This window comes from Nipponia nippon, unplaced genomic scaffold (assembly GCF_047370975.1).
Source record: "Nipponia nippon isolate SJK-2023a ecotype South Korea unplaced genomic scaffold, ASM4737097v1 scaffold_1, whole genome shotgun sequence".
Classification (NCBI taxonomy): Eukaryota; Metazoa; Chordata; class Aves; order Pelecaniformes; family Threskiornithidae; genus Nipponia; species Nipponia nippon.
In genome coordinates this window covers 114,349,795-114,377,345 of record NW_028262290.1, presented here as the reverse complement: position 1 = coordinate 114,377,345, position 27,551 = coordinate 114,349,795, and the positions used below count along the sequence as shown (strand labels likewise).

At 44.6% G+C, this 27,551-nt stretch overlaps 1 long non-coding RNA gene across 3 annotated transcripts in view; it reads left to right on the top strand.

The window, feature by feature from the left end:
• Window positions 1-27,551, top strand: part of LOC148057568 (uncharacterized) — an 86,871-nt gene that overhangs the window by 14,704 nt on the left and 44,616 nt on the right. For all 3 annotated transcript variants that reach the window (XR_015700120.1, XR_015700118.1, XR_015700121.1), the window contains exons 2-3: window positions 22,137-22,249; window positions 25,379-25,481. This is a non-coding gene — a long non-coding RNA (uncharacterized LOC148057568). The remainder of the gene's footprint in view (window positions 1-22,136; window positions 22,250-25,378; window positions 25,482-27,551) is intronic.

Below are 27,551 nucleotides of genomic sequence, written 5' to 3'. Positions count from 1 at the left end.
GCAGTCCGAGGCTCTCTGGTAGTCTCTAGCTGATGTTACCAGCAAAGGCCCCATTGAGCTCAAGTGGAGCAGGACAGCTCCCAAGAGACAGATGGATCATGAGAGGCCCTTCCTGTGCAAAGCTCTGGATGTCAATGCCTTGCAGATGCTATGAAAGAATTAAGCACAGGGCTGTAAATGGAAAAGCAAGATGATCATGATGTAAATATTGCTGGAGTGGAAAGCCTTATCTATAAAGAAATAAAAACCACACAGTCAGCATTGCCAACCTAAACTAGACAGCTCTTGGAGCGCAGGAGAGCTGTGAAGTGAACACCTGGCTAGAAGAAAAGGCCTCAGACATGATGGCTGTTGGCCAAGCTCCAGCTTGGGAATGAAGACTATAAATCAGAAAACTTTCTCACTGATATCAATGCCTGCGTAGGGTCTCAGCAGCGTGCGTCTCCCTGGATCATGCAGGCGTTGCTGATCCCGGGGTAGGTGGTCTGAGGCTCTCGTTGTTCCTCTGACTCCGGTTGTCTTCCTCCTCTTGACAAGCCAGTCAGGGATTTATGGTGGGAGAGCGGCCCAAGAAGTGCTGCTAAACCAGCGGGGAAGCTCTCCTCGAGGCGTGATCTTCAGAGAAGCACGACAGAGACTGGGTGGCGAGAAGCCCTGGCTGCAGCTTGGGAAGCGGCTGTCCCCATTTCCCAGCCCATGTTCACCACATGCTGAGTCCCTGCTCATCCTGCCTCATCTCTGTGGCAGAGCTGATCTGTCGTGGAGCAGCATTTTAAAAATAAAAAAAAGATTCACCTATGCTGGCTGCAGGATGAATAGGTTTATACAAGACTGACCACCTTTTCATTTTGGACAATCAGTGTGGTTTTTTTCCTTACGAAGAAAATAATTGCCATCTCCAACACAGCAGCAGCGTCCTTGTGCTTCAAAGCTGGTACCTGAAACCAAGAAGAAACAAAGTGCAAACCATCAGCTCAAACCCGCTGATCAAAAACAATCAAATGTATACAGGGGAACAACTGAGTTCTTCCGTTCCTACTGAATCTTGTGAAACTTTTACTGGATTCAGTAAGACCAGGACTAAATTACTTGTTACGGTGGAAACTCTCTATCTGTAATATTTCATTTAAACTTTGTTCAAAATGTCATCATTCCCTAGGCTTACCACCTTCATTTCTTGTTTTCAAACAAATATTTTGAAATATATGCATGGTCATTCTGAGATTTGCCATCTGTCTAGAAGGAGGGATATGTTGTGCAATTTTGTAACCTCAGTTTTCACTGTGACTTTGACCACTAACCTAGGTAGTTAAAATGGTTGCATTGAAATATCAAGTGTTCAAGTATGCCAAAGACAATTGAGGATTTACCTTTCTTTCTTCTATGAAAAAACTGAGTATAAAGTTTATATAGGCAATTGCAGTTTTGGGAAAATGTTTGATATAATTTTCTTTACCAGCACAGTTCCCACCCATAGGCAAATAAAAAAAAAGCCTTGGTGATTAATCTGCAAACAGGATGTGAGCAATCTGCATTGTTTCTATGCGCTAGCTAAAATACTCCTCGCAAATCCTATCCCTTTATCACCCTAATCCTCCAAGTCTGGAAAGAAAATGCAAAAGCATGTTCCAAATGGAAAAGCACTCTCAGCCCCTCTCCTTGTTAACAACTTGCTTTTCAACCTCACATCATCTCAGGACATTATTTGACTTAATATTGAGCTCCCATTAGTATATGCAGAACAGACAATTCAATTTACCATCTCTAGGGTCTCAGCTGAGAATTGCTCCCTTGATGCAAAAAAAAAAAAAAAAAAAAAAAAAAAAAAGGTTTGGTTTTGTGCATGTGCACAAGATGCTTCCTACCCTGTACTTTCTCCCAGAGAATTGCTCGGTTGCAATTTGTTCTGTAAATACTGACTTTTGAATCTGGGACGTCAAACCACCAAGGCGATGTGTTGTCTTGCAGTCATGGGCTGTACATCTGAAACACGCTGCTCTTCTGCTAAAGATATTAGCAGTGTAAGCTGCGTTCTTGTTTGCTTTATTAGTTGTATGTATCCACTGTTCTTGCTAAAAAAGGCACAAGAATCAAAATCATGGATGTTGTTTGCCAGCAAACGATTTATTATGGTTTTACCCTAGGACACAAAACTCTTCTGTGTCTTCATCTGGCAAAATCCAGCACCGAAGCCTCGTGCTTGGTGTATCATTGAACCCTGGGTCTGTCGCACAGGCACGGGGAAGCCGCTGAGAGGAGCGAGCGCCGAGGTAGAGGCTCCTTCAAGCAAAACTTCAGCCTGGGATCCCCGAGGAAGATAAACAAAGGGAAGCGAGACCTGGTGCACTGGGTGGGGGTTTTGCAGAGAGTTATCTGTCAACAGCTGTAAGCCCAGACTCCTTGCAGCTGATAACAGATCTGCTCATTCAGCCTGGCCACTCATGCATGGAAAATCAAAGCAGATTGAAATCTGTTTGGGGGGGCGGAGGGGAGGAGAACCCCAATCTTCAGTAAACTCCAGACTAGCAGAAAACTGTCCTCAAGACACCGTGTGTAGCATGGGAAGATTCATTTAGCACTACTGCTTTTAAAGTTGCCTCTGCTGGTTATTGATCTGTGACATAGAAAGTCCACTCACTTCTTGCAGCAGGAAATTAGAAATATCTATATTTGGGTTTCATGATTTGAGTTCTAGGTCAGTAGCAGTTGATAGAAATATTGATGTTTCTCAAACTATAGTTATTCATGAGCCCATATTGCCTTCAGGCTCACTGGGGACGGATGCAATTCCAACTACCTTTGTTTGGCTAACAACACTTTCGGTCTCTTATTCTATCAGACACTAAAAAGCTCCCTAGTCGATAAGGCTACATGCAGCATTATGACTGAACACAGAAGACTTTATAGGGCTTTTAAAAAATGAACTTCTGCATTTAAGTCTGAATTGTTATAAATGTATGTTTCACTCTGGCTGCCTTTAGGCTACCAAGTACTTCCATGCTTGGAGGTACGTAGTGGCTGCAGTCAGACTTGTGTCAGAGCAAGGATCCCTGCTCGGATCCCCTCTCCTCCCTGTTTTTTATGGTAAGGAAATCTAGGCATGTCCCAGAAGCCAGAGATGCTTCATCATCTGAAAAATTCTCAATCTGGATGATGAGGGGACCAGGAACCTGAAGGAATACCATGGCACATCCCAGTGGGAGTGCAGCCCTTGAGCATATGGTTGCCCTGGAACAGGGGCACAATGGAGAGATCTCTGTGGTCCCTGCCGTGAGTGTGCTGGTGGGAACAATGTGCAAGAACAAGCTTCTGTATGGAAAAATACCTCTGTTCTCCCTGAATGGGCCAGCGTCCAAGAGGTAGTAACAAGCCTGTACATCCAGGACAGCGGCTCAAACCCAGAGTAGGAATGAGCCTGTCTATGGTGAGGGTGCTTCACAGGAGCCAAAAGGGCTAGTGCTTTTTGGGAAGAAGATTCACTGCTATGTCCCAAAGACAAGCCTTACAGAACCTACCCAGTTAACTCACTAGAGAGGTCCCTCAAAAGCTGGTGGTGCTCAGCATCCTTCTGCAACAGCCTGGCACCTCCTGGGCTAGCAGTTTATAAAGTCCAGAGAGCGCTCTCCGGCTGAATGGCACTAACTATGCAAATGCAATGTGAGTCATTATTGTTATGGTCCTTTCATGTTCTTACTCAAATCACTGATGCACCTTCTGTGTCCAGCTGACCAAGCAGTATTTCTTGCATTATAGGATTCTGATTCCACTTCCATTGTTAATGTTCATTACTTTCTTGGAGAGCTACAATTTCATTATTAATACATCAGTGTAACAGAGCACAGATTACATAAATGCATTTCTGAGCATTAGTTAAATATTAGTTTTAAGAACAAAATACGCTTCCTCTGCCAACAAGATTTTCCTTCTTGTACAAATACTTTATGGCTATGATTGCAAAAGTACGTGGAAAAGGCTTTTATTGTCTTCAAAAAATATAACAAAGTAAATATTTGCTTACCGTCTCCTACTTCTAAGGAAAATCAGCATTGTGAGTTTCATAGGTGGTTACTATGAATGCTTGAATCTGTTCAATGATAATACCAGTAAATTTAAAACCTGTTTGTTATCTTTCTATGCGAATCAACGAGTGAGGTCCTAGTGTCCGATCTGTTTCAGCGGTACAACCTGTGGCTGCGGCGTGGTTGTCTCTGACTTTGGTGGTCTGACTAGCCCTGTCTCGAGAACTGATGTTGTTCGAGCTGAGGAGAGCGGTGGGATGAGAGCAGGGTGGTGACTGTACTCTAGTGTCACCAATTTCAGAGCTGAAGCTGGTCCAAAAGCTGACCTAGCTGCAAACAGATATCTGGTGCGTGGATATGATGTAGCCAAAGCATTTCTTTGCTGCTGCCAGACCTGGGCTGTAGCTACCTGTGGGACTAGGGAGGCTCGGAGCTGGTTTCGCTTGATCCTATTACAATAGCGGTTCAGTGCTTGGAGTATCTTGTTGTGTTGACCCTCGTGGGAGGCAGGGGAGTTTTACTATGCCGTCTTCACCGCTGCAAAACCCAGGTAGATATAGCTGGGGCCCAACTATGCCAAACTTCCCTTGTGCTCCCAGGCAGAAGCAGGTGCCTCATTGTGTGTCTGGGAGGCTGCTTCCCTCCCTCACGGCCTGGGACAGACGGACATCATGGCCACAGCCAGCTGCAGCAGGGATCTTCTGTCCTGCGTGGATTCCTGGTGTCGTTTTGGTCCATTATTACGGGTGAGACAGTCTCTGCTCTGGGTCCTATCTCTTGAAACACAGCAGAAGGACTGGGCTGCTTTAGAGAAAAGTTCCTGTGCTTTAGTGCTCCCCCCTCACCCTGTGCTTTCATGGTTTTGCCTTAAAACTGAACTCGGGGTGGTTTGTTTTTTGTTTTTTTTAAATCCTCTGAGCAGGAACCGTCTCGGTCCATCCAGGGAAGCCTTGATGCTCTCACTGCTGCGCTCATTGGTTTTAGCACATCGTTTGGGCACCTCTTTAAAATGCAAGCCAGTTATGTTATCTCCTTCATGTTTGCGGGACTGATGCTCTGGTGGATTAAATTATTTTATACATTGTAAACATTAGGCTGATGGAGCTGAAGTGCTGAGGTCCTTTTTTAATCAGAGGCACCAGATTAACTCGCTTTTAGTCTTTCAGAAACTCACTCACTCTTAATGAGTTTACCATGATATAGGTCCACAAATTTCCTGTCTAGGTTCTTTTGGCACTCTTAGATAAAAATGCCATCTGGGAAGGAGATTTATTGGTTTTGAGATGATGTCCCTTCCTTATCACCTTGTTTTGCTGGCCCTGAGCTCATCCCAAGATAGCAGTACTTACCTAGACAGCATCAGTTTCTGTCAGACACAAATTGTGGAAAAATTAATTTAAAATACCTTGACCTTTCTACCCCAGTAAGATAGGATTTTTTTTCCCATAGTAAAACCTCTTGCTAATGTAAAATGCTTACATATTTACGTATATAAATATGTATGCATACAAATAAATAAAACCTCTAGCTGCTTTCTTGTTATATACCGCTCTGCTTCCACTGTAAACTCCGCCTCAGTTTTGTCATGGAAGGATTTTTATTTTATATCTGCATTTATTTGGTAGAAATTAATTTGGAGTTTCGACAGCATCTGTTGTTGTGCGCTAAGATGCCAATGCCAGTCAGGGGGGGTTCTGTGGCATAACTTTATTTACAGACTCTTCAGCTTGACACACTTTTCACTATTTAACTCCGTGCGTATGGCTGTCTTAGGTGGAGGGATAGGTGCAGGCGCTGGGTGAAGCGTGGTTGAAGCACCACAGGTACTTCCCAGGGTATCAGGATGATGGGGACTTCCCCGCTCTCCATTTCCACAGCTGCTGCAGGAGACTGTAAAACAGTGTCATGTCAAGATGGCACCAGAGAAATAAGCACAAATGCTCTCTGCTGCAGGGGGCCAGGGTTCTTCCTTGTACCCAAAGCCAAGTAAAGGAGAAAAACTTGGGAAAAAATGATTAATGGCTGTAGAAGCTGCCAGGGCTTGCAATGTATGCGTGTTCACGTGTGTTATGGTAAGGTGACATGGGGGACAGAGCTCGTGGTTAACCCTGTGCGCTTCAGCGTTAGCGATAACACTTGAAATTTGTTCAAGACTTTTAAAACAAAACAATCCTCTGTCTTTTTGTAAACTTTCTTTAGAAAATGCCTTACCCAGCAGTTACATAGAAAAGACAAAATAGAAATATATTTCTTGCTCTGCTTGCGTGAGCTATAGGAAGGTTATTCCTTTATACTCAAATTTTGATATTGAGGGATGACTGTGTTCTGGTTTTAGTTGCCTGAATTGCATTCCTGCACAGACCCTGGCTGTGACTGGAGAGGTGCCACTCCTTCAGTGAGTAAAGAAACCTTGTAAAAAAAATGAGTTTGTTTTTTTCTGAAATACGTGGAGAAATGATTGTGCATAAATTAGGGGAGCAATTTGTAGCAATTTGTAGTGATGTTCATAGCATCATTTATTAATGACAATAATAGCAAATTGTAATAAGGCCTCTATAGTTTATCCAAATTTGCTCTGTTGTTCATGGCCGACTAAACTTGAAATGATTCCTGGGCATTATGGAGTAAAAAACAAGCTCTGCTGGAATTATTAAAAAACATTTAAAGCGTGTGTGCACTTTTAAATGGTGAAATTTATCTCATGGTAACGCAGCCATGCGTTGCACATTCCTTGTTTTGAGGAACATATGTGATATGTGAGGTGGGAAAGGGTGTTTCTTCCAAATGTCTCTTAAAAGCATTGCCTTACTTTCCCTGCACTTGTGCTTTATTCCCGTGTGTTGGTGTCATCTCATGTTCCTCGCAGCACAATGTTCCGCTGATATAGGAGACTGCTGGCTAGTTGGTTTCAAGGGATGACTTTACAATGATTTTTCTTTCCTCTGGGTCTTCGTAGGTAGAGGGAAGGAAACTTATACACAAGCAAAATTCATTTTTGCTTTCCCTCTCTGTAAAATTTTTGCTTAATGATCTCGTCTCTTCCTTGGCGCTCTGTTTTTAACCACAGTGTCCTAAGCCAAGCACTGATCTCGCTTCCACTTAGTGTCTGAGCTCTGATGAGCTGTCAACACTTGATACTGTCCCTTTCGCTCCTTAGCCTCCCGTTTAAGAGTGGAGTATTTGACTCTCTCAGTGGCTCTAGACATTGGCTAGAGAGACAGGGCGATTTTTACAGGGCTCTTTTAGAGGAATATTTTGTATTTGTTGCCCTGCTAATGGAAGATGTGAGAGCCACATTGCCCCTATCCCAGCATTCACAAGGGAAATTATCATCATGTCAAATTACAGCTGCTGACTCCTGCCAGACAATCCCCTGCTTTATCTTATCTATCTACATTTTTTTAATGCCATGCTCATCATCATGGCATCTAAGTGCCTTAAAAGTTTTCCATTGCTTCTGAGGGAAAGATACATTTATGAGTGCATTAGTGGAAAACTTTCCGTGGTTCTGGTTATTTGGTTGATCTGTGTGAACAAGGGTGATAAAGGTTAAAGTTGGAATAGCACTGAAAAAACGGCCTTCCAGTGCAAGAACCTTTTACTTGACAAACGTGATCCTCGTTGATATTTTGTCCAAAATACGTTGTGTGGCTTTTACTTCTGGTTATGTTTAGGGATTAGCTGGCTTCTGCAATCCTTCTGGCACCGGTGGTGGAGTGAGCAAGCAAGCACTGACATAAGCCCGTGCTCTGCTCCAGTTCATGCTCTCACAGTATTAATCTGCTGTCTTCAGCTGACAGCGATCTTGGGTCTGGTTTGAAGCATTTGAGGCTTTTTGCTTGCTGAGTAGACGGCACATTCATTGGAAATAAAACAGTTTGGCTTCTGCATTCGAGTTTCACTTTGCGGTATGCATTGTAAGAAAACCTGATGCAAAGGCTGGTGCATGTTAAATAAGGCACTTTAAACTGGGAATTGCTGAGATTGCAAGAAGCCCACAAAGGATTTCTTTTTCATTAATCACGTTTCTGAGTAAGACCGTCGTTTATGTCTCCTAAATGTTCTGGGATGTCAGTTGTACCCAACCAACTACTGTCTATTTTTCAACCTGTACCAAAAAGCATGAGAATTTAATATAAGGATTGATACGTATGTGTGTATATAGGCATGTGTTTCTGCATGTGTGAGTGCTGCCAGCACACTCCACAGAGTGGATCTGTGTCACTAGCTGTTTTACTGTCCTCAGCTGACTCCTGTTCCTCAGTCTCCAGAAGTCTGGTCTAGATGTAGCCACCTGGCTGATGCTGGAGACCAAAGGATCACTTCCCAAGCGCTACCTCTGTCCTTGTGACACCTCTCAGCTTTCAGGTTCCTTGTATGGCTCCTAGGATATCAGATCTTGCCTGTGCACTGGCTGTAGTTGCTACTCTGCCCTTCATAGAGATTTGTGCTGTTGAGTTGCACTGTGCATATTTGCTGCCTAGCTTAGCAGTAGGCTGCAGGCTGCGAGCGCTTTGATCCTCTCCTCAAGTCGCAGCTGATCCACTGAGATCTGACAGCTCTCCCTGTTTTCACCCCTTGACCTAGAGTGGTGTTTGCAAAGTTAGCAGGCCAAAAGCAAGCTTTTATTGTTTTATTATTTGCAGCTATCTACACTTGAGCCTATTTTCACGTGGCTGTGATATTATTTCCAGAGCTTCTCTATTAGCTAGGGAGGGTGATGCTTGCACTCTTTGCTTTAGTGATAATTTGGATGGGAGATGGCAGGCCAGGGGGGTAGATATGTCAAAGACACTTTACTATTCTGTCCTGCTGGCGTAGAGATTTCAAAGCAAACAGTAGTAGTAAATGCAGATTCCCAAGTAAAAAGGAATCGCCGTCTGGCAGTTAGTTCTTCCATCTTGCTAAATCTTTGGGGGTGGTACAGGACAGAGGGGTCGGTGCCAATAAAAACATTATTCCAACTCACTTAACATCTTACTTAGCCTTATTGGAAATTTTCTTTTCTGTATTTTAGCGCAACAGCAGCTTGTAAACAATCCCAGTGTTTCATCTGCAAATCTCTGCACTGTCAAAAATCAACTTGTTCTGCTGACATGCTCAAAAAGAAAAAAATCGTGACAAAACACAAGAGGGAGAGAGCTTAAGTTGGCTTGCAGACTGTACTTCATCCCTCTCAAATGTAGTCAGTGTAAAGCAAATAAACTGCAGCCGTGTGGGTTCTGCTGTAGGAGCTGGCGTGCTGCCTTTGATCTTGGAGAAAGTATGAACCTTCTGGATCTGACTCAGCAAGGTTCTCCTTCATGCGCCTAATAAAAGGCATGCAAGCCATCCTGTTGAAGTCAGTAAGATTATCCATATGCTTAAATTTAAGCACATGCTTAAGTGTCCTGATGAACTGTTAATGAAGGGAGGTTTCCATCTCTCTTGGACAATGTTGCTTAACCTTCCACTGAGCTGTGCTACAGCACCAGCAGCAGTTGAGGGAAAACAGAGAGGGGAAGGGAGATATTTAACCCAGGCCCTCCTTCAGCAGCTAGTTTACTTGCTACTTGAGGCACAGTTGCTAAAGGCTGTGTGATTGGCTTTGCTGTGTGCTGAAAGATTGCTTCCTCCAAGCTTGTGCTCTAATTTCCTGCCTTGTAATTAGCTCTTCCACATGGTTACCCCAATGTGCACAGCATGCAGTCATATGATGAGCTTATGCCACTGGACATCCTCAGCGGGCAGAATCACAAGGCAGCGCGTTAAATCCTGCCCTCCAGATCTGCTGGACCGTAATGCAGGCTGACGGTGGTGGAGGGGGCTGGCTGTGGAGAAATGACCCCTGAGTGCAGGGACTTGGCTGAATTTGGGCAGAAAGGGATTACTTCGGTCAGAGAGGTGAGATGGAGTAGTAGCATTTTCAGATGGTTGTTTTGAGAAGCATGGTGCCTCACCTGTGCCTGGAGGGCCACACCAGGCACACCAGCCTGGGGGAAGCTGGTCCTTCTTCAAGACGCCTGCTGCCCGTGGAACGCGTCGTGCAGGGCCTTCTGCAGCAGGCTGCAACGAGGCATCCTTTCCCTCTAATCTCAAGGCAAAAAAAGGAAAGGAGAAGGATTCGGTGCTCAGGAGCAGTGTCTGAGCACCTTGCACTGGGAAACTGGATTCCTCTGTGCTGGTTTGTCCTCTGAAGAAGTGTAGAGATGCTGCTGCATCCTTGCAGGCAGCTCCAGCCTTGGGCAGGGACCACCACCACCAGGCATCCCCCTGGCTGCTCACTGCTCAGCCTCCCCGCTGGCATGGCCACCCTGGGGGTAGGGGCAGCTGCAATTCCTCCCGGCTCACAAAAGTCACTGGGCAGCACTGACCTTTATTTGCCTCTCCATTACGTCTCAAGGGCCAGGTTTTCCTACAGTGCAAATTGGCTCCTCTCTGCTGACTTCTATGGATGACACTTGAGAAGTCAAGGAGAAGCGGTAGGAGAGAGAATGGGGGGGATGTGCCGTGATTTTGTCAAATCTGGCTTGCACTGGGTTACACAGCTTTCTCTGCACAGAGGGACACTGGTCTGAAATGGGCAGAGTTTGACTCCAGGTTTCACAAAGCAAGATTTCCCCTTTCTTTGAGTACCTGTGGTTCCCAATTAATATCTTAACCTGAGGTGACAGATGTAATGTCATTGAATCCCTTCCTTCAGATCCTAAGGATAGTGTTGTGCTATTTTCTGGTTTATAAGGTTTTATTTTAAAGCCTCTTTTTTCAAAGTGCTGTTTAGTGTCTTGTTGCTTTCACATCAAAACAACTTGGGAGCAAGGTGACCTGAACTCTCTTCCAGAGTTTTCCAGAGCCATGCTAACAGGAGAGCTGATAAACACAAACAAGGTCAATCCCAAACTTTTGGATGATGCCAGATCACCTTCCTGATGAGAAAAATGAAGAGGTGAGAGAGGAGGGAGAATCTACTTGAAGGCACCAACCTGGACATGGTAAAGCATCTCATAGTGTCAGTTAAAAACTATTTAAAATGTTTCCAATATGTTTTACAAAATATTGCCTGAGGGTTAGGTACTTGTGGAAGGATGGAAGTTACCTGTAAGGATTTTTCCATGGCAGGAGACTTGCACCATAATACGCAGCTGTTCTGGCTGTTCAAAGGAACCCACTGTCCTTCCAAGTTATGATTACTCAAGAGTCATCCGTGACCAAAACTTGTACATCCTATCAACAGCGAACACCTTATTTTAGCCCTGTTGATTTTTGAGAGAATGGGCCATGAATTGTGTCCATGTGCTTCATGCCATGTGTTGCTGCTCAAAGTGTTTGCTGTCCTGGGGACCAGCCATAAACCACCAGCTCACAGAAGGACCACGCGATGCTGTAAGTCCAGGTGGAGCAAGGATGGCTATCAGGGCTGGGGCTTGCAGCTCCCCTGGCTGGGAACGTCTTTGCGAACCTCACGGCCGCTGGGGCAGGGGGTTGAGTGGGCATCCCACAGGGGTGTTGGTGGTGGAGTGTCAACATAGGTCAGACCTGTTTATTCATCTGACTTCTGAATGTGGCAATCCTTGTCTTTTCCTGAGCGTGACCTGTGCCCTTGGGTATGTAACGGGTCATTTTAAGTCCCAGGGAATGAATCTCGGAGGCGCATCACGTTACAGGATGGCTGTGACTCCTTGCCAGCAAGCAGCAGCAGTCTTCCTCTTGCCTCGCCTTTCCCCCATCACAAGAGCTACAACCGGGATGCAAGGACAACTCTTTCCCTGCCTGCATTTCCAGCCCTGGTCACCTAGTTCTGTGCATTTCTCACACGTTCAAGCATGATGCTTCTCTGACGACAACCCCCACAGAGAAAACAGCCCCCCCAGGTGCTGCTCTTCTTGTGTCCTCTGCGCAGGGTATTTGTTTGCAGAGAGCTTGCATTAACACTCCATACTGCCTTAGACTAAGCAGACTAATAGACTCTTTCAACACCTCCGTAGCGCTGCCTGCTGTGGTAATCATTCAGCGGTCATGGCTCTCTGCAAACAGCAGCACTGAACTCGCCGTTCAATTACCAGTTTATTATTCTAAGACATCTGGGGAGCGGAGTGGTGATAGCCATATGCCAATACGGCTGTGGACTGCTTGTGAAGTTCCTCGTGGGACGCTGAGAGCGAAGCCAGGGGTCTGAGCAGTTCTCTTAGGCTGGTGACTGACAGCATCTGACATAGGCTTAAAATAACCCACCCCAGGAAAGAAAACACTGCTGCCTCCGAATGAAGAATTCCTAATACGTGAAAACTGAGCTCAGAGGTGGGTGCTTGCATTTGAGAGTCAAGGTCAAGGTGTGTTGACCCACCAGGAAACCCTGCTTTTGGTGGTGCTGGTTCAGCATGCTTGTAGGCAAGTCTTTCCAGTACTTAAGAACTTGGTTGCTTTGGGGTTTCATGAAACCGCCATGAAACAACCCATTTTTTGCTGAAATTCAGAACTGAAGCAAGAACTGATCCTCAGTTTGGGCTGATGAAAGCTGAGTCTTTCCTGGTGCTGACACAACAGCCTCTGGCTAGAGAGGGTCACACGCTGTAGCACTTGTTCTGGGCTGGTTCCCAAAGCGATCCTTGGAGGAAAGCTGGGGCACAGAGACTGAAATAACAAGAACCAATCATCATGAAAACGCATCTGCTGGGTTCGGAGTGTGTACGCTTTGTAAAGTGTGACTGCTATTACAGGCTATTAAAGAAAGCCCAAACTCTTCTATAGTGGTGGAAAACTGAGCTCACTTGAAATATTCAGTTATGCCAAGAAAAAATAAAGACATAGTGGGTTTCTCTGTGGCTCCAGAAATTTGAGGAAGCCTCCCGAAACTTCATTCACTCCTTCTGAAATGTCTATACAATTTAGCTTCTTATGACTGGATTGTCAAACAAGAATCACTTCTAATTTTTTTTTCCCATTCACTAAGTAACTTCCTCAACTATGTTTTATTTTTTTCCTTTTGTTTCTCCTCCCTGATCTCTCTCTCTTATATATTCAATTCAGTATATTCCAAATGCATGCTGAAGGTGGCCATGCGAGCTTAGCAAGTGGAAGGATGTGTTGGAAACTGTCTTCTGAGCAGTATAATCCAAAGCAAAACATTGCCACTTTTATTGCCCAAGATGCAGAATCATTCCTCCTCTTAGCAGGAAGGCATCTGAGAGATAAGGAAGTTAAATCAGACGAGTGTGTGCATTTCAACATCTCTGAAACCTTGCTTATGCTATTATGCCTCATTTCTTGTTATTGCTGGCTTGTGAAAAGGATAAATCTACCAACTGTAAAATCCTACTGGTAGCTTGCTTATTCCAAATTTCTCTCTTGTGCTGCAGCGTAAGCATTAGAATTCTCTTATGAGACACCTTGGCATCAGAAACTTACTTGGTGTGATGGGGGTTGGTGCCAGTCCCTCTGTATAAGAAGCTGGTTGGTAAAGTATGTATTTTTTTTTCTGTCAACAACCAGAATGCTCAGCTCGGGATCATTGGAAAAAAGAGAAGTAGGAGTTACAGAATCTGACTGGGGAAATGCCTTTTCATCCCTTCATATTCCAAAAATACCTGATGCCAAGATTTTGGTTTGGGAGCAGAGTTGACACTAGCAGCACAGTGCTGCATAGGGTGGAGGTGGAAGAGGGAGCAGTGGCAGGAGGAGAGGGCAGGTGAGGAATGACTGCTCTGATGGAGGGTTAAGGATAATGAAGGATCTGCTGATTGCAGGAGTCTGCTGACTGAGAGGGACCAGGGAGGTGAAGAAAAGGAGGTAAAAGAAAGGCCTATGGAAAGGAGAGAGGTTTAGTGTTATCTGAAAGAAAGGAAGAAGAAAATGAAGGAGCCAGGACAGATGAAGATGAGTAGAAGGCAATGCGTAAAGATTTTCAGGGTATGCAGAGTCCAGGTTTCCTCAGTGCTTTCTGACCCCGGTTCTATCCCAGGTTTCTTGGAAGATGCTGAGGATTCAGGTGGAGTTGTTTTGGCTCTGTTGCACGCTGGTGGATGGGGTAAGTTCCCATCTCCCAGAGATGCGGGGCCAGTAGGGTTATCTGACATGATTTTTGGTCATGTGCATCTAGGTATAAACCAAGCAGCATGATGACAATGAGCTGATTTTCCACCTAAACTAAAGCATTGCTGCATTTCGAGGTTTTAGTGGCATGGCTCTCTGAAAGTACAGATCTGTACCTCAGGTGTCCCTGCGTGTACATTTTAGATGTTTCTATGGGGAAAAAGCCTAAGGATATTAGGGAAATAAACCAAGCTTTGATTCAGGCCTATGTTAAAAAAGCTACTGAAAAGTATGATTTTGTTAAGTATCCCATTCTTGTTCAGTTTCAGCAGAACTTTGCTTTGTGAGTAGGTTTGGAGATGTCAGGTAGTTAATGTGACCAAGTAGCATTTCCTACCTCAAAACCCAGAATAAATACGTATCTAGAATGAATGTTTTGTTTGGCAAATCTTGAAAACAAAACAATCTTCCTTGCTAAACAATGAGGCTGCATTAATGGGTATATGAAAACGTCCATTAATGTTTTCATTAAATCTGTCTGCTACATGCACACGCCTATCCATTTATGTCGTCTTGCGTATACAAGAGGACACAGAAAAATATATGTAGAAGGTGACCTGAATGCACAAACATACTTCTAGTGATCTCAGTAAGAGAGATGAATCTGCTTCGTACTGAATAAACCATTCGGGAGCTGCAGTGGTAGTGATACTTTCTGCTCCGTGAGCAGAGAGGTGAACTGGAGAAAGCTCGGCTGGCCCGGCATGCCTCACAGGGCCTAATGCGACTTGCTCGTTTGAACTGAGAATGTCACAGAAGTGCATTGGCTGCATTTGTTCAGCAGTACCACCTAATAGCACAGTCCACGTTAAGTAACACATCTTCCTTTCAAGGCTCTGGGAGGGAATCGGTGCTTTGTGCGTTGCACGTCTGACTCCCAGTCCTATTATTTTGCATGGAAACAGGGCTGGAGTCCCAGGTTACTCTTGGCATGGCAATGAGGCCAAGCACTTGCACGAAGGCAGATGTTTGGGCCGTATTCAGAAGTTGCAGGATGTAATCCATGATGTTATCCCCTTCATTAGTATTTCACCGTGGTTTGGATGGTTGTGAAAGCAACAGGTCTCCTTCACGTCTTGGAGAGGTACCTTGGAGTATTATAGTCTGGCTCTGTCACAGAATATTTTAATTGCTTTTTCACCTTGTATCATTTGGGGAGGCTGCAGATTGCATCCCTGAAGCAAGATGTGAGCGTCCAACCTCCACCCACTCTTTCTCCTCCTTGTTTAGGCACTCCTGTTTGTGCAAGGAGTAGCCAGCGAAGTGTGCCTGTGCATGCAACTTCCTTCCTCTTCGGTGGAATTACATATGGGGATGAATTTGGCTCATTGCACTTGCGTGGAAGGACCCAAAGGGTAGCTCCTATCGCATCTCATGGCTCCCACCTTCGGCCAATACTAATAGCGATTCTTGCACGGTCAGCGAATTCTTCAGGAGGAAAGAATCCGCCCTTAGTCCGCATGCATATTACAAAGGATGTTTTCGGCAGTGTGCAGCAGTAATCAGTGGAGCTCAGCTTGGCAATTTTAATCCCCTGCTGTCTAGTTCGGGGCTGCTTGTTATGCAGCCAGCATTCACTCAACATAATGGTTGCTACCTGCCAATGTGCTTTGAGGGATATTGTTAGCATTAAATTTGCCATTTACATTTTCATGTTTGACATAATTGAGGAATGAATGCTCTTATGAAAATTAAACTTGTGGTCCTCCTGGACTACTGTAACCCTGTTAAAATGTAATGCGATTCTTGATGCGTCTTCTTTAGGTTTTTATTAAATAGAATATCCGTATGACTAATTCCCCTGGCCTAAATGTAGGCTGGGAAAGGAGCATTATTGATAGGGCTGAGCACAAATGGCCCTCTATACTCAGCCTCTAATGGCCTAATAATGCATTATACTTGAATCAGAAATACTTTGAGTTGTAGTGCTTATTGCCATTATTGAAAACACCTGGATGCTCCATTCATCAAGGTTACATCAAAATGGGCCCATTTGTTTATTAGTCTGTCAGTAAACATCTTTATTTAGTTTCATGTTCCTCTGCTCTCAGTAACATCAGAGAGGACAAGACCGTGCAGTGTATCTTTCTGTGGTTTGCCGTTATTAGTTTTCCCTGAAAAAGAAAGATAATGAAAAGTTTGGATGGCTTCATAAAGAAAACATTTTTCTTGGGCATTGTTCTTTTTTTCCTTTCCCTTTTAGAAAAGGAGGTTAAAGAAAAGCCATTGGGTATGTAGTTAGGATGACCAAATTGCAGAAATGAGCAGATCTGCCAGACCAAGATTTTAAAGCGTGCTTTATGGCAGGCAGCCTCTGGAGTATTTTACTCCTCCTGCTACAGCTCTTCTCTGCCCAGTGGGGTTTGCTATGCAGGGGACGAGGACGCTAAGGGATGGGTATAACTGCTGGGCATCACCGGTGTTCGCAGCCGGGCATCTCGCACAAGGGAACCTGTGCTCAGGCAGGCGTGTTATAGGATTGAAGCCACAACGCATCTCTGTAGTTCCGTCAACAGACATCCTACTTCATCGTAAGCATGTCACATAGTTGCTTTTGCCCCTCTTCCTTCCCCCGCTGGCAAAAGGATGAATTAGTTTGTGTTTGCCAAGTGCTTTCAGGCTGGCTAGGGCTGAGGAAGGTGCTCCCAGTTTCCAGCTAAAGAGGAAAGAGTTGTTGAAATATTTTGGCCTTGCAAAACCCCATCTCTCTCAGGCTAGCTGATATATTTTTTTCTTTGTCAGCAAATGTTAGCTTTGACTATTTATTCAGGTTTTCTTCTGACAGGGAAAACTTTAAATATGACATTTTTGATTGTCATTTCAAAACAGTGAAAAGATCAACATTTGAGAGTCAAACATTTAGTTTCTTTTTTTTTTTTTTAACAATGTTTTGTTTTGACATTTCCCAATTAAAATTCTTCAGAATCTGCAATTCTGTGGAGATCGTAGCTGGAAATCTGATGCAGAGCAGCCAGCTTCAGCACCGCTTTGGAGGTGAACTGAGCTCCAGCTGAACGAGAGCTTTCCTTAGTTCAGCCTGGACAAGAAAGCATTACTCTTGAGAGTACTGCATTACGCAGTGTTTGATGCCAGCCATGAAGCATTTGTACCTTGGCTTTAAAGACAGGCACTCTGCTGCATGTTATTGGCATTTATGTTGCCAAGTCTAGTTATACCACCTCAGCCCTGCTCCCTGTTGCTTAAGTAACCTATCCCTTATGCTAGATCTCAAGAAACCTAGTCTGTTCCCAGATCTGTGGTTGTACTACGGCTTGTGCAACGCTGCTGCAACATCGGTGGTCAGATCCACAAGGCAAGACTTCTGGAGGCAGGGGAATGGAGAAGTTACAGTGTGTGTGAGTCAGGAGGTGACATGAAGCGTTAGAAGGCAAAGCTCCTGCAGGTTTATCTGGGTCCATTTCCCAAGTAACTTGAAGAATACAGGTGACACGAATGGGGGTCACACAAGGGATTGACTAGAAGATAACTGACTTTTAATTTCCGAATTTATTGCCCTTGCCACCCTACACAGCCAGCAAGGAAAAGAGTAAATATTTCTGTGGTCTGCTTGCAGAGGGTTTGCTGCTGATACAGCCCGGTGTGTGAGTGCACCAGTTCCAGATCATATGCCTGCTGCTGGTAGTAATGAATTGCGGTTGTTGGTGTTTGAGGTATTCAGAAATACCAGGGCAGGTCAGTGGCATTTTTGATGCTTAAAAACCATCAGGTTTGTGCTGGTGAGGATAACTTTCCTGTCCTCTTCACCTGGGGGCTCTTCAGACCCGTGAAGGAGACAGCACTAAATCTGAACCTCAGTCTGTTGCTTGCGATGCATTCCCCAGTGCATCACCCTTCAGTGAGAGACTGGGAACCAGCCTTGCAGGAGGGATGATAGCTGCAGTTAAATGGGATTTGCACTGAAATATGCCATGTTACAGTCCTCTGATGGCTTGGGTCATGGCTGTCTGAAGTAGGGCACTGTCAGTTAGCAAAACTGTTTGGGAATTTTGGCAGTATCTCTTTCAATCTCTTCCCTTCCTGAAAAAAAAAAAAAAAAGAAAAGAAAAAAAAAAAAAAGAGTAATAGCATTTTTTCCCTCTCCCTGGGGAAATATTGATGATGTGTTTATGGCAGCAAATAAGAGGAATGCTGAGTGGAGAAAGACCAATGCTGAGTTTCATATAGGGTTTGGAATTGCATGTGAGCTAAGGCATTGGCCCATAGGTCAGGGAATAAAAGAAACAGGTTTGTGTACACAATGAAGCAGAGATCTGGAGCTGTGTAACCCAGATTAGGTCATATAGATACGGGGCAATTTCAGTTTGAGGTGGGGAACACTTGCAACCTGGATGATGTTAGCTGGTGTTAGCAAAATTAACAGGAACTCCCTCTTACACCTTCTTGAACTTGCTATGCAGAGCTTCTGGAAGACTGTTGCAGACCTAATTCCTCTCTCCAGACTCCTCCTGCTTCATGTTCGTCCAACTTGAATTCTGGCAAGATGCGTTTCCTGGAGGTTTTACTCTTTTGTTGCTGTATGCTTTATTTTTCCCTAAGCATAGGAGGATACAGCATAGAGCAGGCTGAGCAGCAAGACAGCTTATACATTATGAAATAATTTGGACAATCTACAACTGATCCTAGTATATTTGGGCTATTGTTTTATTTTGCAATAGGTATCATTATGTTCAGAGCATGGGAAGAGGATTAGAAATTGAAACACTATAATCCTTAAAATTTATTGAAAGGAAAGAAAAACCTTGCTCTGAACCCTAGCAAAAAAAATTATATTAGTATTGGCTTCCTCAGTGCTCACATCTATTGAGTTTCTTCGATTATTAAGAGAAGCAGTGAATACTTGCAAACTAATCCATCTCTAAATCAATCCTCTTGTACAGCCGTTCAGGATCAGTGAGCATAAGTTCATGATGTTGGAAGAGAGAATGATACGGCAAGATATGAGGGAAGTGGTGCCACAGAGCAGTAAACGTGTCTGAAACACCTGCTATCAATTACTGCTATTTCTACAGTGATCAGTTTGATGGGAAGGATTTGGAGACAGGAGCAAAGGAGATAAGAGATCTTCAACCACAAGTGGGAGCCCATAGCTCAGAGTAAATTAGCATTCATGTTTAAAGAGAGAGAGGCTGGATGTTAATATAAAACTGGCACAAAGATCTCGGATTTAGAGCCAGCCTTGCAAATATTGCATGAGCACGTGAGCCAGAATTCCCATGTCCTACTGCAGGTTTGACTTACAGCAAGGCTCTGCTTAGTCACTGAGGTATGAAAAAGGACTCGAATGCCTCCACATGCAGAATCCTGCCAGCTTCTCCTCTAATTCGAAGGTACTGAAAATCTGTAAGAGCCTCAGGTTTTAATCCAGAAGCTCACAGATATGTGAAAATTGTTTCTGGATATGTGGAAATGCACATCAGTCTGAGAGGCAGAAGCAACCTAAACCTGAACAGACCATGTGAATTAAGTATTTTACCCTTGTATGCGCACGTAAACTGGTCAGGCTGCTTATAGTTAACTGTTCTTTCAAGATGTAAACACTGGAGAATCTGGTCTCTTGCTTGTTTGTGTTCAAGCTAGTAGTGAAAGCAGTCACCCAGAAAATAGGAGATCAGAGCTTCCCGGCTCAGGGCTGCGGGGAGGTCTGCTTTCCAGCTGGATTCCCAGCCTGGCGCTGCCTCCTGCGAGCCAGGACCCATGCCTTGGGTGTGATGTTTTCTTCTAGCCTTGCTGGCTGATCCGGCTGGTGATAAAGCTCCAGCCTACCAGTGTGCCTCCCAGGCAGCAGGACCCTGAGCCTTACCTTTTCTGCCTGATTCACACCCGTGGGTCAGGAGAGGGTCAGAACATGCAGCTTATAAGGTTTCTAGGGTCGGTCGTCCCCTGGTTTTGGTTTGTGGAAGAGCACGCCGCACCCACCGCACTGGAGGGAAAGCAGGACCATGACCTGGTGGTCAGAGACTTAATCCTGGTCTGTGCTGACTACCAAGGACTCCTTAGGTTAAACAAGCTCTGGATGAAAACCAGACACTTCACTACCACCTCCCCGCTGGTTGTGCTGTGCAAGGAAGCAGTGGCCTGGGCTGTTCCTGCCCAGAGCCTCACCTAGGAGATGTGGGCAGAGGAAAAACTTGCAAGGCATCCTTGTGTTCTGCTGTGGCTGAGGATGGGGGTGGGGGAAGCCAAATCCCCCTTCCCCCAGAGGTTTTGGGCAGAAGAGTGAGTTACTGTGTGTCCTGATGCTCTAAGCCCAAGATAAATGCAAGACAAGCAGGCTGGCTTAAATCTCAGTGATGGAGGTTAAAGCTGATGGATGTTTTACCCGTCATTGTGACAGGCTCTGAAGCCACCTTTGATCAATGACTTCAGCCCAAGTAGTACGAGGTAACCAGCGAGGGACTCTCGGGGAAGGCGGCTCTCGGATGTGCCGGTTTTGGTAGCCAGGTTCCGCTAAGCCTCGGGAGTCTTCTGGCATCAGCTGCCTAACTCCTCGGGGAGCTTGAGGCATGGGATGGTGGCCTTTTCCCGGCGGTGGCTGACATGTTGCCGCCGACAGCACTAGGTGGTGCTAACACACCGGCGGAGGCTCGGTCCCCCCGGCCCCCGCGCTGCCCGGGGCCCCCCCGGGCCCCGCCGGCCTCCGGCCGCCCTCCTGCCGCCGCCGCAGGGGGAGCGGGTACCGGGGCAGGCGGCAGCTGCTGGGTTCTCCCGGGGGGGGGGGGGGGGAAACGCCAAAACAAAACACAAACCCGACTGTGGCACTACTTGATCAGATCAAACCTGAGTAAATGAGAGTTTTAAAAATTGCTTTTCCTTCACTTATCTCAGGCTAGAAGGCATCTGGTTTGGCACAGGCAATTGTAGTGAATACAATTAAAATTGATTGAGTGCAAATGTTTTAATTGTATAATGTTTTTTCATTGATGATCTCAATAAACTGATTCAATTAGCGATAATGGGAACATGTTTGGGGACATTTAGGACCCATTCAGCCATAATGGGTTCAAAATGTCTGAACAGAACCAAACCGCATGGGTTCATTGGCTGTGCTTCCCTTTAGGTGAAACCTTAAAGGTGCTTCGCTTGCAGTCTCTCCCTTTCTTCCCCTTAGCTACCAGAGCATGGCAAAGCCTGGCTGCCGGCAGAGGACTGGGGACAGTACTGCCAGGCAGGAGCTCAAAGGCTTCCCGGTTCATCTTGCCTTTGTGGCGCTGGGGATGCTGCAGGAGAACCTGGTCTGGGTGGGACTGAGCGGGCCGCAGGGTGCAGCGGTCTGAGGCCCGGCTGTTTGGGAAGCTCCTGGCCAGAGGCATGGCTCACAGGGAACCCTTTGACTGTTGGGGTCTGGAGGCTGCTTTAATTTGAAGTGAAGTACTCTCACCCTAAGAAAAAGGTGAAGAGGAAGGTGGGTATAGTGCCTGCCTTGCCTCCTCCCTGAACGTAGGGCACGCCCAGAAGGGGAGAAGAGCTGAGGGTGTGTCCCACTCCAGGTCCTGTGCCCAGGATGACCATGAGGCATACTATGCTCACTGCTATGCTCGTGGTACAGTAACGGGGCTCCCCGATTCATGTGGCGAGAGGGATACCCGTGTGTATCTGTAGTTCAAGGCCACCTGGCAGCAGTCTCTATTCCTGTTCCCTCAAAACTTCTTTGAGGTTCACCTGTGTTCCTCCCCATACCATTTTACTTACAGCCCCCACCATCTGTGGCCCCACCAAGTCATGGGGCTTTATGTCCAACCTCCTCCTGCCCTGGGCATCCACAGCACAGAGGCAGAGCAAGGTGGGGGCTGTTCTGGCAACCAGGGGACTCATTTCCATCCCCTCATCTGAACATGACTTTTAGTACAAAAAGATTGACTCTTCTTCCACATACTCTCCCAGCTTCCAACTATTTTCAGCTCACATTTTGGGGGGGGTGTTGGTTTTTTTGAGTTGGCTGATGTTTCTGTGTATTTAGTAATCTCTGGTGGACTTTTTTTTTCAGTATGCATGAGGATTAAACCATTATATCTTCTTATTAATTTCCAGGACAAGCTATTTCCATAGTTCAAGGTCAGAAATCTGCTGTGGGTGCAATTCTCTGCAAAAAAGACTGAAGCTGGGCAAAGAAAAGGAAGGCACTAAAACATTGAGTCTTGTTGGTATGGATTTTCTATAATCTTACTGGAATGATATTCTGGATCCTAGTAGAAAAATTGTGTGAAACATCTTTCTCAGGGGACAATTCATTTTGCAGCCCTTGGTTTCCTTTGGCAGCCTCTTTCCAGCCCCACACCAGCCCTGGACATTCTCTCAGCGCAAACCCAAATCCTAGGCTGATTCACAAGCCAGGACTCTAATCCACGGAGACAAAAGTGACTGCCACTATGAGCCCTTAATAATTTTTTTTGAGATACTTTTGCAGGCACTCCAGCACCGTTGCTGCTAGTTTACTCACTAGGAGCCCTAATCCTAACCCTCAGCTGTCCATATGTCAGGGACTGCACCTCATCCCCTTCATCCCAAGCCCTCGCTGTGTCTCAGATGAGGATCCTAACCTCAGCCCTTCCTTTCTTTTGTGCATCCCTTACATTCCCTCCCTCCCCAGACTGCAGCTACACGTTTTATCACTCCTTCCACACTTGCCAAACCCAATGTTTGCTTATTTAGCACTATTCTATGAAAAGCCCTTCAAATATACTGGGGCTTTTTACTCCTAGGAAAGAGTGATGAAAGACCAATGATTACCCATTTTGGAGACATCTTACTAAGCAGTGCCTTGCTAAGCAATGTCTTGATGAAGACCCTGGCCTTTTCTCAAGCAGATCATTTGTTCAGATGCACTTCATTTTATCTAACAGCTAAGCTAAAATTTGGTTAGAGTGGGGAGGAAGTGAATTAGCCAGCCAGTAAATATGGCATGAATAAGCCAAGCTCTCCCACATGAGGAACAAAATGTCCAGTAGAGCTTCTGAGGTGGCCTGAAGCATTCAGGAGATGTGTGTGACCCAGTGTTGGTCAGCAGCAGGTGGCTTCCAGCAGTGGCGATTCAGCAGTCTGCCTTCCGGTTTCATCTTCTTTGGGTCAGCCATAAATCTTAGTGACCTGTGAGGAGAAAACTAGAGAGAAGTGCACTACATTAGCAGCTGAGGACAGAAAATCAATATAAAGTCCTAGTATACTGGCAATCGAGTAACTGGCTAGAAATATAATATTTTTTCCTTGGTGCTCTCTTGAAATGTTGAGGTTACAATAAACTATGAGGGCAGACCATGAAAATAATGGGTGAGAAGCTCCAGCCTGAAGCCTCAGCTGACAGAAGTGGTGCTGTGATTTGAATGTATCTACTGTGATTTGAATTTATCTAGTTACGTAGTCTGATCTAAATATGATTTGCATATAAATATTATGGTTTTCTGTATAAATTAAGACTATATTCACTGGAGACGAACACTTAAAACTTGAGTTGCTCCAGGGAACTCATCAAACCTGTACATTTTCCTCAGAGAACAATATGATTAATTCTATGTAATCTAGTGTTTAGGAATCACATGTGTTCATAGATCATTGAAGTCTATGATTTGCACTTGCCCTGGAATTGTTTTTCCCTTGTACCTGTGCATAAACCTTGTCTTTGAACAAAAACAGGACTTTTGATAGATCTCTACCAAGGCATCTTCGGGTACAGGTTTGATCTTTATCGATCACACCAAGCAAAATTTCAGGACATTTCTCTGATCGGGAGCAGAGACCACTCAAAACAGATCAAGAATCATTGTTTGTTTGTATGTGTAGACAGTAGTGTTATTTTCCTTTACTTTTAGGAATTACTATAACTTAGTCACAGGAGTGATATTTAGGGCTCTCATGTAGACCCATTTGACACCAATAGGAGACTAATTCTCCCATTTTGCCTGAAGCGAGAGTTTTTGATTCAAGACACCAGGGAAACACAAAGAAAAACATAAAGGAAAGCTGGTTCCATAAACCTGCTATCAAAGTAACATGAATCAACCCTAAAACTAAATGAGAAATGCCTGTTCTGGCTGGCAGGTGCTACTCGAGTGTGAAATAATCAAGTGCTGGATTACTGTAGTTTGCCCAGCTGCAAAGCAGGACTGTGCATCTCCTGGTCCCAAAAGCCGCCTGAGCTGTAGCACTAAAAATGTAAACTGCTACGGCCAGACCCACATACTTTGTTGAAGCTGCGCTTATTTATCCCAACTGAATTTACGTCCTTTTAAGTATGTTTAGCTATCAGCATTTTTCCCTATGATTCTTGACTTTGCGAATGCCCGCTGAGTGCAGTGACTGGTGTGGTAAGGAAAGTGCCTAGTAGCCAAGCTTTAAATGTCTGGCTTCTTACTGTGCTACTTTGCATTAACATACTTGGAAGAGGGGAATCCAGTTGAGAGAACTCATGGAGAAACCCCTCTCGTGCTCTCTTGCCCCCTCAGATGGCCAGTGAGCATCTGGTGCAGTCCTGCCCAGCTTGCATCAAACTTGCGGTCAGCGTGTACGGAGCCAGCCGTGAGCTCAGGCTGCAATGTAAGAGGTATCTCCTCAGGGTTGTGCAGTGGAATTAGCAGCAATGAAGGCTGGATTTGTATGTTTGGCTGAAGAGCTCATCTGGCATTTTGGAAAACCTGAGACTCTGAGCCAGAGCGAGCCGTTACATGGGCCAGTCATGGAGAAGCAGAAAGTTGTCTCCCAGTTGCTTCCCCCACCACTGACAACCTTTCCTAAGTGCATTGCGAGCTAATTTCCCCCCTTGCTTTTACACGAAGTAAAGCATGAATGGGGAGAGTGTTACGTGGGCTTGCTGAGTTCTGGGGGAGGAGGACAGATAGTGGTTTAGGGTGGGAGAGGGGCAACCCCGCCGAGCTCTTCCCCACAGATTTCTTCTACTCCTCATACTGGAAGAGCCTGGGAGAAAATTTTATACGAGGTAACATCCATTTTTGTCCTGTCTGTGGGCTCCAGTATGTTTTCTTGGAGATGAGCTGTTAATAGGCATGGGAGTTTACCCAAGTGCTTTTATCTGGTGCAGATAATCCCTTAGATTACTACTTTCCTCTCTTCCTGCTAGTAGAAAGTAAATATCTTTGAGAGAAGCCCCTTTCCCTGCACTTGTCCCAAATGTACATGTATGTTCTCATAAAGACAACGTGCCTACCATGCGACTAACTTCCAGTTTTATGTTTTTCTTCTTTGTTTTCTAACTTAACTGATTAACCAGGTACTTGTTCTATCTTCCCATTACCTGAAGAAGTTATGTGTTCTTTTTACAGAAAATCAGAGGCGAATATCAAGCCTGCCTGCTGTGTGTTCGTCCCTGAAGAAATATTTTACAAAGAGCTGAAAATTACACAGCATCCTACAAAAAATAGAAACGTAAGTTAGATTTATGCTTATGCCTTTAGGAAAAAAATAACAGTCAAGAGAAGTTGTATGTTTTAACCAAGTTTAGGATACTGAGTGAAACAGCTGTTGGTATTTAATATTGCTTTTTTGACCTCTTTCACACATTTGTGCCTTTGGAAGCCAACTGTCTTTTTTCAATGGAGATTTCTGGAAGCGAAGTGCTGTTGTAGTAGTTAAAATAGCCGCTGCTTACTTTTATCTGAGAACAGGCACAAAAAGGGCATAAATTCATGTGTAAAAATCTCAGTGATTATCGTGCTTGCTAAACTTTAACTGCTTAAGTGCCTTTCTTTTAGCCGTAGAAGATCAAGCTCTAGAGATCTCTTCTTTGTTTTTTAGGTCTAGCTCCCCTTTTAGAGATACTTCTTTGATGTCTACGTCAGCACCTTCCTTGCTTGCATACCTCATGCCTCCAGTGGCATCAGCCCCTGGGGAGCAGCACCTCACCTCCACAACTCTGTCCCTTTTTTGGGCCTCCTGGAGACTCTCTTACCCCAGGTGGACTGATTTTAACCAAGCAGGGTAGTAGCAGGAATGCAAAAGTGCCATCCTGACAGAGGAGATCCCCTCCCCTCCACCTATTGAGGCTATGAGCAACTGGGTGGCAAGGCAAGGAGATGGGATTAAAACAGCATTTTTGCTGGTATGAGGCAATGTATAAATATGAGTCAGTGCAAAACTTTTCCATAGTCCTAAAATATATGTCATCAAAGATAGATGGGGTGGATTGCTTAGAAGGACTCTCTGCAAAGAGTTCAGAGGAAGCCTGGACAACTGCTTTAGACTAGACACAACTCCTAGATAGTTAAAATTAACAGCAACATATCTCACCCTGTATGTATACACAAAAAGAGCAGGGCTTGTCTGGGAGAGCTTACAGTCCATGTCTAATTGATTGCCATGTGTTTTTAATTTAAACTCATTGTTAAAACAGAAGAAAGAACAACAAAATCCTTTCAAAAAGGTTTTAAAATATCTTTCAATATAATTTTTGTCTTCAGATATAATTGGCCAAGGAGAGTGGTGGACCCAAGTTGTCCTCTGCTAGCAAGGCTCCAGACAACCCATGTACGTGATTCTCCTTTCTCCCATGCCATCCAGCTCCCACTGAAGTCAATAGCCATCTCATGAGGGGTTATCATTTGGTATTTCTGTGTGTGATATCTGAACCAGATGGAAGCTATAAAGTACGAGGCACAACCATTGTTCTTTTTGACACAGAACTTGAGACTATCTAGGCCAAAGGAAATCTTTTCTACCCACAAAAGTCCTAGTTTCCTATATTATGACCTATATCAACAATATTAAACCTCAAAGCCATACTGTTACACTGATGACTTTGTTCCATTGACTGTACAGCTCAGTCAGTACATATAAAATTGCAGGATGCATTGAATGTAATTCAATTAGATTTAATTGAATTAAAACTACTATTAAATTCAGTCAAAGGTAAGTCTATGGAATTTTTTTCTAATAACTCAAAAAGCTCAAGTCTGGATGAGTTTAAAATAATAATCCTACAAGAGAATATGATTGAATAAGTAAGAACATACAAACATTTAGAAGTCCAGCTAGATATGAAACTGAACTTTATATATCACATAAATCAGTCATTACAGAAATGGAAATCAATTTGGGGAGGGTTTGCTCAACCTAATTTTTGCTCTGCTTTTAAGTATTTAAAGAAAGATTGATTTCGTGCCATTTTAATTGGCTTAATCCAGCTAAGGATGGAGGCCCCTGTGTTAACGTAACAAAACATCTTTTATCGTCTGGCCATGGGGAAACTCTTAGAGCTGTTTCCCTAAGTTGTAGCAGCCCCTGACACTGAAGACCTTATATCGTATATTTCCTAACATGGCATTTTAAGCAGCTGCTCTGCTACAGTTTCTTAAGACTTCCAGATACCCTGGTCCAAACAGTCACTGTTTTCAGCCAACTGTTCTTTTCCTTCCTTTCTCTCCCCTTTAATGTCTTCTCCATTGAAGACATGTATAGGGACAGTCAAACAATAGGAAAATAAATTAAGGAGACTGTGGC